The sequence below is a fragment of the Triticum dicoccoides genome, chromosome 7A (genome assembly GCF_002162155.2).
Source record: "Triticum dicoccoides isolate Atlit2015 ecotype Zavitan chromosome 7A, WEW_v2.0, whole genome shotgun sequence".
Classification (NCBI taxonomy): domain Eukaryota; kingdom Viridiplantae; phylum Streptophyta; class Magnoliopsida; order Poales; family Poaceae; genus Triticum; species Triticum dicoccoides.
Window position 1 is genome coordinate 7738653 of NC_041392.1, and position 5435 is coordinate 7744087.

Below are 5435 nucleotides of genomic sequence, written 5' to 3' on the forward strand. Positions count from 1 at the left end.
CCGACCGCCCCTGCCTCTCCAACGCCCCGCCGCCCCGACCAAACCGCCTCCTTCTCGACCCTGTGCGGCGCCGGCGGCGGTCCTGAGCACGGCTGGCTGCGGCTCTCGCCGGCCCACGCCCCTGCTGTGTTGGCCGGGCTTCTCCGGCCGGCCCAACCCCGCCCCGGCCCTCCCGTCACCTCCACCGCCGGCCCCTGCCTCCAACGCCACCACCGCGACGCCTCTCTGCCCGGTAAGCTAACACTTCTTTTTTTTCATTTTTTTGCATTATTTAGCTACTGTTGGATGTATGAATGGATGCATGGATGGATGTTGGATGTTGTTAGGTTGCTAGATGGATGAATGTTGTATGTGTCTTAGATGGATGGAGGAATCTCGGCAAAACGAATTATTTTGCTACGGTTAGGTTGCTAGATGGATGAATCTCGACAAAATGAATTATCATAGTTAAAAAAGCAACTTGAGTCACTTAGTTTATAAAATTGTTAACGAAGATTTTATTTTCAGTTTGTGATGTTGTTAAGTAGCTATGTGAGATGTGCTTCAAATTTGGGATATGATAAGTGGTTATTTCATCATGGTGATCTTGCTAAAAAAAATTATGTGTCAATGCTTAATGTGAGGTGATGACCTAAATTGCGATATGATTAGTTCTTCCAAATTTGACAGTTGACAAAATATGATTTTTCTTTATAGTTTAAAGTGTCAATGCTTAATGTGAGGTGATGACCTAAATTTTTTCCACTCGGTGTAATTAACAGGATTTGTGATGTTCCATCTTCGTGGAGTGATTGTCGACGTTGGAGGTGTTGGTCCACGATCGTCCCTCTGCTTTGATCGACTACATCGGAGGGTGAGCAACAATTCCATGACCTCGTCCACTTTTTTCCATGTCACTAGATTAAATTTTCACATCAAGTCGCGTAACCTAGGTCTCCCGTCCGAAAGGGTTGCATCGATAAATATGCATTCAATTGCATATTTATCACCGCAGCTCTTTCGGATTGTCCAGCGTTTTCCATGGACAGCCTGAGGATGTGTAGATTGGGTATGTTCTCCATGTTCTACCCCGTTCCGAGACAGGATTTCGGCGGCGCCTCCCCGTTGTTCTCCGGAGCACATTCTCTCGGCTATTTGCCGAGACGTGTATTTGGAGAACAGCGGGGAGGTGCTGCCAAAATTTTGTCTCGAAACAGGGTAGAATGGAGAACGTACTCAATCGACACATCCTCGGGTGGGAATAGGACCCATCTTTACCTATTAGAGATGTAGGTGGATTAAACGCGGTAGAAACTGAAAATTTGATGTGATTAATTTAAGTGAATCCTTAATTATGTTGTGTGGGTTGCAAAAAAGCAGAGTATGGCAGATAATCAGTGGATGTACAGTGATTTTATCCGTCGGAATCGAGTAACATCAGAGTGGATCGCAAAAACCGATGTGTATTTGAAGGAGATATTCCGTCGTCCAATGAGAATTATCCCACCATGCCCCTGTGCGAGATGTGCCAGACGACACCGTAGAAATCAGACGGACATGAGTGAGCACCTTCGCACGCACGGATATATGCCAAACTTTGACATGCCAACGATAAACATAGCCAAGCAGGACCGTGGTAGAGAGGAGGTGATGCGACAACGCATCGATGGATATGAGGACGACGGGGTCAGGGACATGCTAGATGATGTCATTGTTGCAGAAACGGCAAATGCGACACCTTCAGAGAATGAACCGGAGGAGCCGGAGGCAACCGCAAAGGCCTTCTTGGAGGTCTTGGCCTCGTCGAAGAAACCTCTTTATGCGGGTGCGAAAATATCTCAGCTGGATGCCATCTCGCAACTGATTGCAGTCAAGGCTGAGTACGGATGTAGCCAGAAATGCTTCGAAGCATTCCTGGGAGTATGGGCTAACAGCCTCCCTGAGGGTCATGAACTGCCGAAAAGCATGTACGATACAAAGAAAATCATGAAGGCACTCTCTATGGATTATGAGAAAATAGATGTTTACCCAAAGAATTGCCTTTTGTTTATGCACGAGTATGCGGATGACAAGTACTGTAGGAAGTGCGGTTCGTCTCGGTACATTGAGGTGGTCGGTGAGGATGGTGAGAAAAAGCAGCTAACCATCCCCGTTAAGGTTCTTCAGTATCTTGATTTTATAAAAAGACTGCAGCGCCTTTTCATCACGAAGGAGTCTGCCAAAATGATGAAGTGGGACAAGGAAGGTATAAGGTACAATCCAATCATACATCCATCGGGAGGGGAAGCATGGAAGTCATTCGATGAAGAATACCCCGAGGAAGCAGCCGAGGCTGGGAATGTCAGAATAGCCATATCAGGTGATGGGTTGAATCCATATGGTATGTCGTCCAATCCATACAGCTGCTGGCCTGTGTTTGTAATTCCGCTCAATCTTCCTCCCGGTGCCCTAATGCAACGGAAGACCATGTTCTTGTCGCTCATCATTTCGGGGCCTGACTACCCGGGGAAGCAATTGGGTGTGTTTATGCAGCCACTTGTGGATGCTTTACACCATTCTTGGTACTTTCCGAGGTTGACATACGACCGGGATCTGCAGAGAAATTTCTTGATGAAAGTTTGGTTGCACTATTGCATGCATGACTTTCCCGGCTATGCTCTATTCTGCGGATGATGTACAAGTGGTAAGATGCCATGCCCAGTGTGCATGCAGGCTCTGTGAATGATTTGGCTGAGTAAGGGTGGAAAGTATGTAGCCTTTGACCTGCATCGACAGTTCCTCCCTCCAGACCATCTAGACAGGGAAGACAAGAAGAACTTCATGAAAGGCCGGGTTGTTCATGAAGTAACCGAGATTCCAACATTTTCGGGGGCAGATGTTCTTGCTCAGCTAAAAGCTCTCAAGCCTAAAGTCAAAGGCAAAGGCAAAGCCAAAGCCAAAGGCTTCGAGGGATATGGTGAGACGCACAACTGGGCGCACATTACCCCCTTCTCGCAGCTTTCCTATTTCAAGGACCTCAAACTTCCTTACAATATTTATGTGATGCACACCGAATAGAATGTGGCAGAGTCCCTTTTCCACACAATCCTCAACATTCCTGATAAGACGAAGGATAACATAAAAGCTAGAGCCGATCAACAGAGAATTTGTGATAGACCACGCCTGAACATGAAGCCTCCCACAGGCGGTCGAAAAAACTGGTTCAAGCCAGATGCTGACTTTGTCCTTAAACCGCCAGAAAAAAAAGAAGTACTTATCTGGCTGAAACAAATTTTGAAGTTCACCGATGGTTATGCATCGAATATAAGTAAGGGAGTCAATCTTTCAACGGGCAAAGTGACCGTCCTGAAGAGTCATGACTACCATGTATGGATTGAGCGGATAATGCCGGTGATGGTTCGAGGCTATGTCCCCGAGCATGTCTGGCGAGTGCTTGCCGAGCTTAGCCATTTCTTCCGCACGCTCTGTGCTAAAGAAGTAAGTAAAGAGGTGATTGAAAAATTGCATAAGAAGGCACCGGAGTTGATAGTCAAGCTAGAGAAGATCTTTCCGCCAGGCTTCTTTACTCCGATGACACATCTCATTCTGCACCTCGCGAACGAGGTATTGTTGGGGGGCCCTGTGCAAAATCGCTGGCAGTACGGCCCTGAGAGGCAGAACAAGCATCTCCGACGGAAATGTGGAAACAAAGCTAAGATTGAAGCTTCCATAGCTGAGGCAGTTATCCTAGAGGAGGTGTCAGACCTCAGGACATCATACTATCCAGACCATGTTCCCCATCTGCATAACAAGGTGCCTCGATACAATATAGAAGAGCCCAAGTATCAACCCAGGCTCGATCTATTCAACGCGCAAGGTGGGAGGGCTGGGGCCTCGAAATCTTATAACATGCCACGACAAGAGTGGGAGGACCTCATGTTCTATATCTTGCACAACATCAAGGAAGTTGAGGAAGTGTGGATGAGGTAATACCACTACGCCATTCCTTTATGTCTTCCACATCATCATGTTTCATGTTCACTTAGTCCCGGTCTAACACCGCTTATCTTTTTTTAGTGATTTTGTTCAAGAGGAACGGACGGGAGTGAATCCTCCTACTGAGGCGGAGGCACTTACTCTTCTCCGTCATGGAAACCCTGGACGTAAAAATTTTGTTGCTTGGTTCATGGAGAAAGTAATTTTCCACACTCCCCTATTAAATACCTACTTCAACATTTATTAGTTAACCGAACTAATGCACGCAACAATTTCCATTATACTTGTAGGGAAAAGATCTGAACATATCTATGGATGATGAATTGAGATGGGTTTCCATGGGTTTTGACCCTGCCGTCATGACATGTAAAAAGTATGATGTGAATGGGTATCGCTTCCATACAGAGGAGCACCAAAACAGCCGCCCCGATCCCAAAACTATAAATACTGGAGTGTACACCCCCGGTCAAAATTCAATAGACTACTACGGAAGGGTAAAAAATATATACGAGGTTAAATTGCGCAAGGGGCGTGAGACCCTAAGTCTGCCTGTGTTCAAATGCCGATGGTTCGATCCGCGGGAGGGGGTAAAACATACGCCTTCCATTGGTTTGGTCAAAGTTAAACCATCAACCGTCTATGCCGGAGCCGATCTCTTCATTGCGGCTACCCAAGCTACACAAGTATATTATCTGCCTTACCCATGCCAGAAAGTGTATCTAAAGGGTTGGGAAGTTGTGTTGAAGGTGTCGCCACATGGTAAGCTACTAGACCCGAATGAAGACGATTACTACAACATTAACCCCATGACATACAAGGGAGTGTTCTATCAAGAGCAACCTGATGATGATGATGATGATGATGATTGGTTAGAAACGATGACGCTAGACCATTGGGTGATGATGATGTGGACCCAAACGTCGACGATGCACGGAATGATGGTGAGACCATTGTCAATGAAAATGACATACTTATGCTAGAAAAGTTAAACAAAGACGCTGACGACGAGGAAGAGCCTCCACCTCCGTCGGACAACGAAGATGATATGATTGATAGTGATGATGAGACGGACCGAGAAAGAGGTTACAACAGTGATGATTCATATGGGTTCTAGCAGATGTACGTTTCAAGTATTTTTTTTCTATAGTTTAGGAATATGCCTTTTTATGCATTTTTATTAATGTGTTTATTATCATGCCTTTTCCTTCATTTCATTAATTTACTAATTGCTTTTTCTCTTTTCAATGCAGGTTCGTGGAACATGGGCAAGGGGAAGGCCGACGGCGTGGGTTTCCTACGCAAGGTCGTCGGCCTGCCTAGTCGAAGTGGTCGAGCACGTAATCCTCCCCCTCGGCTACTTGACGATGACTCCTCACAGGGAGGTCGAGGGAGAGGTTCCCCTAGAGGAGGAGGGGGCGGGGGGAGAGCCTCTAGAGGACGAGGTGCTGGGGGGAGAGCCACTACAGGGGGTCGCGACCAGA